The following is an 11,572-nucleotide window of genomic DNA, read 5'->3' on the forward strand; positions in this document are numbered from 1 at the left end:
AAAGTGAAAAAAAGCAAACCTGCCAATCAAAACAATGAACAGTAGTATCACCCTACAGCCAAGTCCGCACATACACTTTAAAACCTATTAGTATGCTAATCAATAATGAACACCCACAATTAAAATCTGATTTTATAACAATCATATCAGTCTCATATGAGACTGTCAAAAATTGCCAGTGTTAGCTATATTTCAAAGCAACATAGCGGGATATTGGGAAAAGTTTTCAACTAGCAATAATCACACCTCAGATTATCCTCATCAGCTATGATACTGCCACTGCACAAAGCTAAAGAAAACTCACCAATCTTACATGCCACTAAAATCCGATCACTTTTCAGGTTAAAGGGAGTTTTCACTAGACCTCAAAATGCCCTGAAAACTTTCCTCCTTCAGGTCAATGTAAACCTACCTCTGTTGTAATTAAGCAATAAGATATTTACACAGACTTTGACTTTCCCTAATTTTATTACCAATTTAAAGACAAGAACAGATACTGAAGCATTCTGAGATATTATCTGCTAATTAGCTAACTGTATTGACCCTATAAAATGCCGAGGAAAAAAGCTTAGACTATTGTATTAGAAAAAGACCCCAATGTAAATTATCAAATTAATGGTATACTGGATCATTTACAGTTTGATCTATCTCATACAATTTTCACTCTTTCATTAGAAAATCTTTTCCTCATTCAGCTTACAGCCCATTTGTTATTGGGAGAAATGTTCATTTAGTCTCTAAGGAAGTCTCGAAGATACCACTCTTAAATGAAAAATGGCTTAAAGTTGCTTCATGAGCTGCTTAAAACACACACATATCCTGGTCCAGATTCTCAACCTAACCAAAAAAAAAAAAAGACAATTTGCAAACTTTATTAGCAATAGCAAAACATCTGGCTCAACTGGAAGTGATAATTTAGTCAATTTTCCCCATATTTATATTCTTGGTTACTCTTTCCACCTAGCAAACATCAATAACCAGCAAGGCTGCTGGAACAATTTTTATAGTAGGGGTGCTGAGAGACATTGAACAAAACTGTAAACCCTGTACATAATGGAAACCACCTCAAGCACTTCTACTTTCATTACTTTTGATAACCAGGGTTAAATTCTTCTTGCCAGGAAAAATTAAAATCAAGGGAAGCCACGGTCTCCCTTTTAAAACAAAACTACACATGATTTCCACTCCCTCTCTCAGAAAATATATCATTAACTCCCATCTCCTCCACTCCCACCTCTCAAACCAGGAAACTTAGGCCTGGTCTACACTATGGCGGGCAGGGCAAGCTAAGTCAGTCTAAGTAACGCAACTTCAGCTAATAAAATAGCGAAGCTGAAGTTGACATACTTAGAGCTACTTACCTTGGTGTCTTCTCTGCGGTAGGTAGACTGCTGCCACTCCCCCATCGACTCCGCCTACGCTTTTCGCTCCAGTGGAGTACCGGAGTCCATGGGAGAGCACTCGGTGGTTGATTTATCGCATCTTCACTCGATAAATCGACCCCCTCTGGATTGATCGCTCCGGAGGTAAGTGTAGACATGACCATAGAGTTAACTCCCACTCCCACCTGTGTAGAAATAGTGAGATGAGAACAAGGAAAATTGCACTAAATATCTCCTCATTCTAACCCCCCATTGCAGCCTATTCAAGGAGCGGAATATGGTACCGAGGTACCAAACCTCTTTAAGAATGAAGAGTTGGGAAGACGTTAACAGACATCTGTTAGGGTATCATTAACCCAAGACTGACTCAGCTAGCAAGCAACTTATTAAAACATCACCAGAGAAATTACAGGGTGAGTCATGTGAAGCCTTATTAAATACTTTCTACATTTAATAAACCACCACTTAGAACAGAAACAAGCTTTGTTACCCAGACTAACACCTTCACATATTAATAAACATTCTAATGCAAATCTTCAGATACTTTCTTACAATTCAGTCTTCAGAGTCATGCACTTTAAAAGAAAATACATTGCTTCAGTTCTAGAACTACCACTAACCTGCACCCACTCTCTAAAAAAGACCTTCCAAAATTACTAGTACAAACTATATTTCAAATCAACACAGAAAAAGTTTCCAAATAACAATAATCACACCTTCCCCTAACCTCTCAGGCTATAGCACCACTACACAAAAATAACCTTTTAAAGTCTTTCAACTTTACCACACTCAGAAAGTGGACAGAGTGAGTTTCTAACATAGCCAGGGAAGGAAGGAAAAACTTGCTTATATTCAGGTAGAATGATGTATGGAAACCTTTATAGAGACTTTTCAATTTTCTAAACTTTATTACCTTTATAACAAAAGATCCTGGGATCTTATGCTAATTGGCTCAAGAAACTGCAAAAGGCCATAAGAAACCTCTGTTAGCAGTAACCAATTGTATCCAACCTCTGTAAATGTGTAACATTTAATTTGCTACAATGCAGCTGTTCAATCTTTCTCATACGCTTTATTTTTTCATTGTTAATCTTCTATTGGGGAATAGCCCCATTTAGATGCAAACAATATGGTTTGCTATTGTACCAACTTCAACATTTAAACGTTGTGGAAGCAGAAGAAAACAGAAATTGCTGGCTACACATTTGTTCACATTTGTTTCATATGCACCATCTGCAACAACTATATCACACAACACAGACATGTAACACAGTGAGAAGAGGCTGTATTTTGATATTAATAATACTGTAATAAAAGCAACAATATTACTTATTACTATTATGTAACATATATATATGACCTTTAATATTTAAAGTTTAGTGACTACTGGGCCAAATTCTATTTTCAACCCCCCCCTTTCAAAAGATAAAATTTGAATAGAATTTGATTGATTAATTAATCTTGATAATGTTCATTGGAAACGAGAAATAATTGAATTTATTATCTGAAACATTTATAACTCTTAATTTGGAAGTGACTTACAGGTTAATTTCCCAGGCATTATACATAAATTTAATGCTCCGGATGAAAATAGAGGATTGACATGGGAGCCTGATTATTAAAGGTATTTAGGTGCCTAAAGATACATTTAGGGCTAGATCCACAAAGGGACTTAGGCTTCTGACTTCTACTTTAAGCACCTCGGGTATGTCTACAGTACGAAATTAGGTCAAATTTATAGAAGTTGGTTTTATAGAAAGCGTTTTTATACAGTCGAGTGTGTGTCCCCACACAAATGCTCTAAATGCATGTAGTCGGCGGACTATGTCCACAGTACCGAGGCAACCATCGACTTCCGGAGCTTTGCACTCTGGGTAGCTATCCCACAGTTCCCGCAGTCTCCACCGCCCATTTGAATTCTGGGTAGAAATCCCAGTCGCAGGTGGTTCTGGGTACATATCGTCAGGCCCCTGTTCCCTCCCTCCCTCCGTAAAAGCAAGGGCAGACAATCGTTTTGCGCCTTTTTTCTTGAGTTACCTGTGCAGACGCCATACCATGGCAAGCATGGAGGCCGCTCAGCTAACCGTCACCATATGTCTCCTGGGTGCTGGCGGATGTGGTACTGCATTGCTACACAGCAGCAGTTTATTGCCTTTTGGCAGCAGACAGTGTAGTATGACTGGTAGCTGTCATTGATGTAGTCCTGGGTGCTCTTTTAACCGGGCACCTGGGCAAACATAGGAGTGACTCAGCCAGGTCATTTCCCTTGTTTCGTCTCATGGCTGATTGAGTCCTACCGGCAGTGCACTGTCTTTTAATCTGCAGCTAGTAGAAGACAATGGCCAGTAGTCATACTGCACCATCTTCTGCCGAGCACCCAGGAGGTGACGATAGCTAGTGGTCGTACTGCACAGTGTGCTGACAGCAAGATGTATAAAGATAGATGAAGTGGCTCAAAACAAGAAATAGACCAGATTTGTTTTGTATTCATTTTCTCCTCCCTCCCTCCCTCCCTCTGTGAAATCAAGGGCTTGCTAAACCCAGTTTTGAGTTCTATCCTTGAGGTGGCCATTCAGTTTCTCGCAAGCCACCCCTTTGTTGATTTTAATTCCCTGTAAGGCATGTCATCAGTTGCCCCTCCCTCGTCAGGGCAACAGCAGACAATCGTTCCGTGCCTTTTTTCTGTGCAGATGCCATACCATGGCAAGCATGGAGCCCGCTCAGCTCACTTTGGCAATTAGGAGCACATTAAACACTACACACATTATCCAGCAGTATATGCAGCACCAGAACCTGGCAAAGCGAAACCGGGCGAGTAGGCAACGTCAGCGCGGTTACGAGAGTGATGAGGACATGGACACAGACTTCTCTCAAAGCACGTGCCCTGGCAATGTGGGCATCATGGTGCTAATGGGGCAGGTTCATGCGGTGGAACACCGATTCTGGGCCTGGGAAACAAGCACAGACTGGTGGGACCGCATAGTGTTGCAGGTCTGGGATGATTCCCAGTGGCTGCGAAACTTTCGTATGCGTAAGGGCACTTTCATGGAACTTTGTGACTTGCTTTCCCCTGCACTGAGGCGCAAGAATACCAAGATGAGAGCAGCCCTCACAGTTGAGAAGCGAGTGGCAATAGCCCTGTGGAAGCTTGCAACGCCAGACAGCTACCGGTCAGTTGGGAATCAATTTGGAGTGGGCAAATCTACCTTGGGGGCTGCTGTGATGCAAGTAGCCAAAGCAATCAAAGATCTGCTGATATCAAGGGTAGTGACCGTGGGAAATGTGCAGGTCATAGTGGATGGCTTTGCTGCAATGGGATTCCCTAACTGTGGTGAGGCCATAGACGGAACCCATATCCCTATCTTGGCACCGGAGCACTAAGCCAGCAAGTACATAAACCGCAAGGGATACTTTTCAATAGTGCTGCAAGCACTGGTGGATCACAAGGGATGTTTCACCAACATCAACGTGGGATGGCCAGGAAAGGTACATGACGCTCACATCTTCAGGAACTCTGGTCTATTTCAAAAGCTGCAGGAAGGGACTTTCTTCCCAGACCAGAAAATAACCGTTGGGGATGTTGAAATGCCTGTAGTTATCCTTGGGGACCCAGCCTACCCCTTAATGCCATGGCTCATGAAGCCATACATAGGCAGCCTGGAGAATAGTCAGGAGCTGTTCAACTACAGGCTGAGCAAGTGCAGAATGGTGGTAGAATGTGCCTTTGGACATTTAAAAACGCGCTGGTGCAGTTTACTGACTCGGTTAGACCTCAGCGAAACCAATATTCCCACTGTTATTACTGCTTGCTGTGCGCTCCACAATTTCTGTGAGAGTAAGGGGGAGACATTTATAGCGGGGTGGGAGGTTGAGGCAAATCACCTGGCTGCTGGTTATGCACAGCCAGACACCAGGGCGGTTAGAAGAGCACAGGAAGGTGCGGTGCGCATCAGAGAAGCTTTGAAAACCAGTTTCATGATTGGCCAGGCTATGGTGTGAAAGTTCTGTTTGTTTCTCCTTGATGAAACCCCCCACCCCTTGGTTCACTCTACTTCCCTGTAAGCTAACCTCCCTCCCCACCTCCCTTCAATCACCGCTTGCAGAGGCAATAAAGCCATTGTTGCTTCACATTCATGCATTCTTTATTAATTCATCACACAAATAGGGGGATAATTACCAAGGTAGCCCAGGAGGGGTGGTAGAGGAGGGAAGGACAAGGCCACACAGCGCTTTAAAAGTTTAAAACTTATTGAATGACAGCCTTCTGTTACTTGGGCAATCCTCTGGGGTGGAGTGGCTGGGTGGCTGGAAGTCCCCCCACCATGTTCTTGGGTGTCTGGGTGAGGAGGCTATGGAACTTGGGGAGGAGGGCGATTGGTTACACAGGGGCTGTAGCGGCGGTCTGTGCTCCTGCTGCCTTTTCTGCAGCTCAACCATATGCTGGAGCATATTAGTTTGATCCTCCAGCAGCCTCACAATTGAATCCTGCCTCCTCTCATCACACTGCCGCCACCTTTCAGCTTCAGCCCTCTCTTTAGCCCGCCACTTACTCTCTTCAGCCTGCCACCTCTCCTCCTGGTCATTTTGTGCTTTTCTGCACTCTGACATTGTCTGCCTCCATGCATTCGTCTGTGCTCTGTCAGTGTGGGAGGACAGCATGAGCTCAGAGAACATTTCATCGTGAGTGTGTTTTTTTCGCCTTCTAATCTTCGCTAGCCTCTGGGAAGGAGAAGATCCTGTGATCCTTGAAACACATGCAGCTGGTGGAGAAAAAAAAAGGGACAGTGGTATTGGAAAAGACGCATTTTATAGAACAATGGGTACACTCTTTCACGGTAAACCTTGCTGTTAACATTACATACATAGCACACGTGCTTTTGTTACAAGGTCGCATTTTGCATCCCCCTACCGCGTGGCTAACAGCGGGGAACATTTCTGTTCAGCCATAGGCAAACAGCCCAGCAGGAACGGGCACCTCTGAATGTCCCCTTAAGAAAAGCACCCTATTTCAACCAGGTGACCATGAATGATATCACTCTCCTGAGGATAATACAGAGAGATAAAGAACGGATGTTGTCTGAACGCCAGCAAACATACACTGCAATGCTTTGTTCTACAATGATTCCCAGGCTACTGGCCTGGAGTGGTAAAGTGTCCTACCATGGTTGATGGAATAAGGCTGCCCTCCCCAGAAACCTTTTGCAAAGGCTTTGGGAGTATATCCAGGAGAGCCACAAATGCCAGGGCAAATTAATCATTAAACATGCTAGCTTTTAAACCTTGTATAGTATTTTAAAAGGTACACTCACCAGCGATCCCTTTTCCGCTTGGCGGGTCAAGGAGGCAGCCTTGGGTGGGTTCGGGAGGTACTGGCTCCAGGTCCAGGGTGAGAAACAGTTCCTGGCTGTCGGGAAAACCGGTTTCTCTGCTTGTTTGCTGTGAGCTATCTACAACCTCATCATCATTGTCTTCCTCGTTCCCAAAACCAGCTTCCGTGTTGCCTCCATCTCCATTGAAGGAATCAAACAACACGGCTGGGGTAGTGGTGGCTGAACCCCCTAAAATGGCATGCAGCTCATCACAGAAGCGGCATGTTTGGGGCTCTGACACGGAGCGGCTGTTCGCCTCTCTGGTTTTCGGGTAGGCTTGCCTCAGCTCCTTAAGTTTCACGCGGCACTGCTTTGGGTCCCTGTTATGGCCTCTGTCCTTCATGCCCTGGGAGATTTTCACAAATGTTTTGGCATTTTGAAAACTGGAATGTAGTTCTGATAGCACGGATTCCTCTCCCCATACAGCGATCCGATCCCGTACCTCCATGCTGGAGCTCTTTTGCAATTCTGGGACTCCATCATGGCCACCTCTGCTGATGAGCTCTGCATGGTCACCTCTGCTGATGAGCTCTACATGGTCACCTGCAGCTTGCCACACTGGCCAAACAGGAAATTGAAATTCAAACCCCCTGCTCAAAGCAGGACCAATCCCCAATTTTTGGCCCAGATCTCTAAATGGGCACCTCAAGGATTGAACTCACAACTCTGGGTTTAGCAGACCAATGCTCACTCAAAATGCCCTGAAAACTTTCCTCCATCAGATCAATGTAAACCTACCTCTGTTATAATTAAGCAATAAGATATTTACACAGACTTTGACTTTCCCTAATTTTATTACCAATTTAAAGACAAGAAGAGATACTGAAGCATTCTGGGATATAATATGCTAATTAGCTAATTGTATTGATAAGTGCTGAGGCAAGGAAAAGAGCTTAGGACTATATATATATATATATATATAAGACACTAATGTAAATTATCAAATTAACGTCATACTGGATCATTTACAGTTTGATTTGTCTCAGACAACTTTCACTCTTTCATTAGAAAAAGCACCAGAAAAGGAAGACAAGCGCCTCAGGAACACAGACTAAACCACCACAGTTTTAAGAGAAGACCAATGTTTATTCCTGCCCAAAAAAACCAAAAACACCACAAAGAACCCCAGTAAGAAATTTAGAAAGCCCAGAGAAAAGAAGTTAAAAGAAAGAAGGAACCTCCCCAAGAACCTTCACCTCATCTGTTTTTTTTACTCAGGCAAGAAGTCAGCTTTTACAATGACCACCAAAAATCATCCATGACAGCTGTAAATCAAGCTCTCAAGGTGGGATATTACAAAAGGTTTCCCTTAGTAATAACCATGCCTCAGCTGAACCTCAGAGACTACAATACTACCACTGCACAAACCTGAAACTGTAGGCCATGTGACCCTTGCTCACTCGCCGGCCACCTGCTTTAGAGCATGGGATGAACCACTTGCTTAGCTCACACTGGATGGCACAGCTATGCCACTGGGAGCCTCTCTTGCTGCTGGACCTTACCCCTGAAAAAAAAACCCACAAGGCTGCCCCATGTCAGTCTTTTTTCCCCAGTCTGGTCACAGGGCATCATGGGCCTGATTATACTTATTAGCCTGTCACTCTCTTGGCAACCCCAACCTCCTGTCCCCTTCCTGTCTCCCAAAAATTTCACAGCAGCCTCTCCCATAGCTCAGGCATCTTCAGGGGGAATCTCATCCATTTCTCCTCCCCTGCCCATAGCATCAGCACCACAACAACTGTCCTGCTCTCTTACAGGACCAATGCCAAGAAACACCCCATTAGACTCTTCCAGACAGTTTGGAGGACAGGAAGGCAGCCCAAAGCTCCTTGCAGCTCCACTGACTACCTGGGGAGAGACTGAGAGGAAGGGCACAGCAGGCTAGAGGGGAGCACAACTCTCATGCAACTGAAGCATCCAGGAACAGTTTCTCTAAGCAGGGGTGAGGGGACAGAGAACCACACGGCACTTTGGCTCAGACCTGGCTACTCCTGGCTTGTCCCAGTGACTGCTACCAGCATCTACTTGCTGTCAGCTAAAGGGAATAGCTCATAAGAATGGTCATACTGGGTCAGAAGAATGGTCCATCTTAACAGTCCTGGAACAATTTGTGTTGTGGGGGTGCTGAAAGCCATTGAACCTGTATATGATGGGAACCACTTCAAGCCATGGGGCGTGGCAGCACCCATAGTTCCAGCACCTATGGTCCATCTAGTTCAGTATCCTCTCTTCCCACAGACACCAGTGCCGGATGCTTCAGAGGGAATGAATAGAACAGGGCAATTTATTGAGTGATCCATCCTGTCATCCAGTCCCAGCTTCTCGCAGTCAGAGGTTTAGGGACACCTGCAGCATGGGGTGCTTCCCTGACCATCTGAGCTAATAGCCATTGATGAACCTCTACTCCAGGAACTTAGCTAGTGATTTTTTGAACCCAGTTTTACTTTTGGCTTTCACAACTCAGGTAGCCAGGTGTGATGGGTTGGGTCACAGAGACCCTCTTGGGACTGCCACCTGATGTGCTGAGACTACCTCTGAGCCAGTTTTCCCTGCCAGCTTGGGACTTCAGTACCCTGTCTTCTTGAGCCAGACATGTTAGCCTGCTGCAAACACAGATCCAGGTCTGAACCACGTCCTGCAAAAGCTGCAGGCTTAACTGAAAACAGCGTAAGAAGTGCTCCTGTCTCCAGCACCCAGATACTCAGTTCCCAATGGGATCCAAACCCCAAATAAATCCATTTTACTCTGTATAAAGTTTGTGCAGGGTAAACTCATAAACTGTTTGCCCCCTATACACTGCTAGAGAGATGTACACAGCTGTTTGCTCCCCCAGGTATTAATTACTTGCTCTGGGTTAATTAATAGGAAAAAAGTGATTTTATTAAATATAAAAAGTAGGATTTAAGTGGTTCAAGTAATAACAGACAAAACAAAGTAAATTACCAAGCAAAATAAAACAAAAACACACAAGTCTAAGACTAATACAGTAAGAAACAGATTACAGATGAAACCTCACCTCAGAGATGTTCCAATAAGCTTCTTTCACAGACTAGACTCCTTTCTAGTCTGGGCCCAATCCTTTCCCCTGGTACAGTCCTTGTTCCAGCTCAGGAGGTAGCTAAGGGATTTCTCATGACTGCATCCCCCTTTGTTCTGTTCCACCCCCTAATATATCTTTTGCACAAAGTGGGAATCCTTTGTCCCTCTCTGGGTTCCCACCTCTCTAAATGGAAAAGCTAGGTTAAAGATGGATTCCAGTTCCGGTGACATGATCACCCACTTGCCAGCACGCAGGTATACAGGAGGACTTATAAATAAACAGAGTCATTTACAACCAGTTGTCCTGGTTAATGGGAGCCATCAAGATTCCAAGCCACAATTAATGGCCCACACTTTGCATAATTACAATAGGACCTCAGAGTTCTATTTCATATTTATAGTTTCAGATACAAGAATGATACATTTATATAAATTGGATGACCACGCTCAGTAGATTATAAACTTTGTAATGATACCTTACAAGAGACCTTTTGCATGAAGCATATTCCAGTTACATTATATTTGCACTCATTAGCATATTTTCATAAAATCATATAAAGTCACACTGGGGCCTCTGCTTTGGCCATGTTCGCTGATTCACCTCCTATTCCTCTGTCCCCCTCTTGTTAGAAAGAAGGGAATATTATATGGCTGCCCTTACATCTTCAGGGGTCAGTCATGCTCTTTGAAGCGAGTGACCACTGGATTCACTTTAGGAATTCATGAAATTTGCACTTCCTGGTTCTGGAGAATAATCACCCCCAGAGCACACAAAGCACCAGAAAAAGAAGGCAGCAGAGCTCCTCAGGAACACAGACTGAATCACTATATCTTTGAGAGGAAGATCAAGGTTTATTCTAACCCCACTAAACCAAAAACATCACAGAGAACCCCAGTGAGAAACTCAGAAAGCCCAGAGAAAAGGAGACACAACTAAAAAGGAACCTACCTAAGAACCTTCACCTTATCTGTTTTTTCAGTCAGGCAAGAAGTCAGCCTCTAAAGAAGCTACTAAAAATTGCTAATGACAGCTGTATTTCAACCTCTCAAGGCAGGATATTTGGAAAAGTTTTCAATTAATAATAATCATGCTTCAGTTGAACCTCAGAAGCTAGGAGATAATGTTTGTGCTTCATGGCCCAAAAGACACAGACAAGGTTTTCATTTTGGGGCCAAAAGACCAAACACATCAAGACATTTGATCATAGCTTTTAATAGGTCAAAAGACTTTAAAAATTTATTAAGATGACTTTTTTTTTTTAAAAAGCAAACAGAATTTAAGCATAGAAGTTTCTGGTTATCAGGGAATAATGTACAGATTATAAAGAGATGTAAAGTTTGGTTTAAAATCAGACAGCATAAGAAATACATAATTGCAATACTCCCAATTGGGGGTAAAAGGTTAACAGGTCAAAGTTACACATGATCTTAGCTCTGAGAAGGTAAGAAGTGAACCTGTGACCCTGCTCACTTGCTGGCCACCTGTTTTCCAGCATTGGGTGAACCAGACTGGTTTCAGGGCATCATTAGGCTAATTAGTCCATCACCCAATTTGCAACACCATCTTTCTGTCAACTTTCTGTCCCATGAAAGTTTCACACATGCTGCAACTTTTATGTCTATATTATAAGATGCCAAATTCATGAGTTAAAATATGCCAGTGTAGATCTGCTAAATTAACTGTAATAAGCTAGGTATTGCTATAATCTGTCTCTAGTGCTCGTGTGAATTTCTCCCCCTAGATTTTCAGAAAAAGGATTGTATGATTGGTTTCCCTGATGT

At 43.6% G+C, this 11,572-nt stretch overlaps 2 non-coding genes across 2 annotated transcripts; both read right to left on the reverse strand.

The window, feature by feature from the left end:
- Positions 1-150: 150 nt before the first annotated feature.
- Positions 151-291, reverse strand: LOC119843990. Its single transcript, XR_005289118.1, has one exon. It is a non-coding gene; the product is annotated as a U4 spliceosomal RNA (small nuclear RNA).
- Positions 292-7,948: 7,657 nt separating this feature from the next.
- On the reverse strand, positions 7,949-8,121 carry LOC119843992. Its single transcript, XR_005289120.1, has one exon. It is a non-coding gene; the product is annotated as a U4 spliceosomal RNA (small nuclear RNA).
- Between the last annotated feature and the right edge of the window lie 3,451 nt (positions 8,122-11,572).

Source organism: Dermochelys coriacea, chromosome 15, assembly GCF_009764565.3.
Source record: "Dermochelys coriacea isolate rDerCor1 chromosome 15, rDerCor1.pri.v4, whole genome shotgun sequence".
Lineage (NCBI taxonomy): Eukaryota > Metazoa > Chordata > Testudines > Dermochelyidae > Dermochelys > Dermochelys coriacea.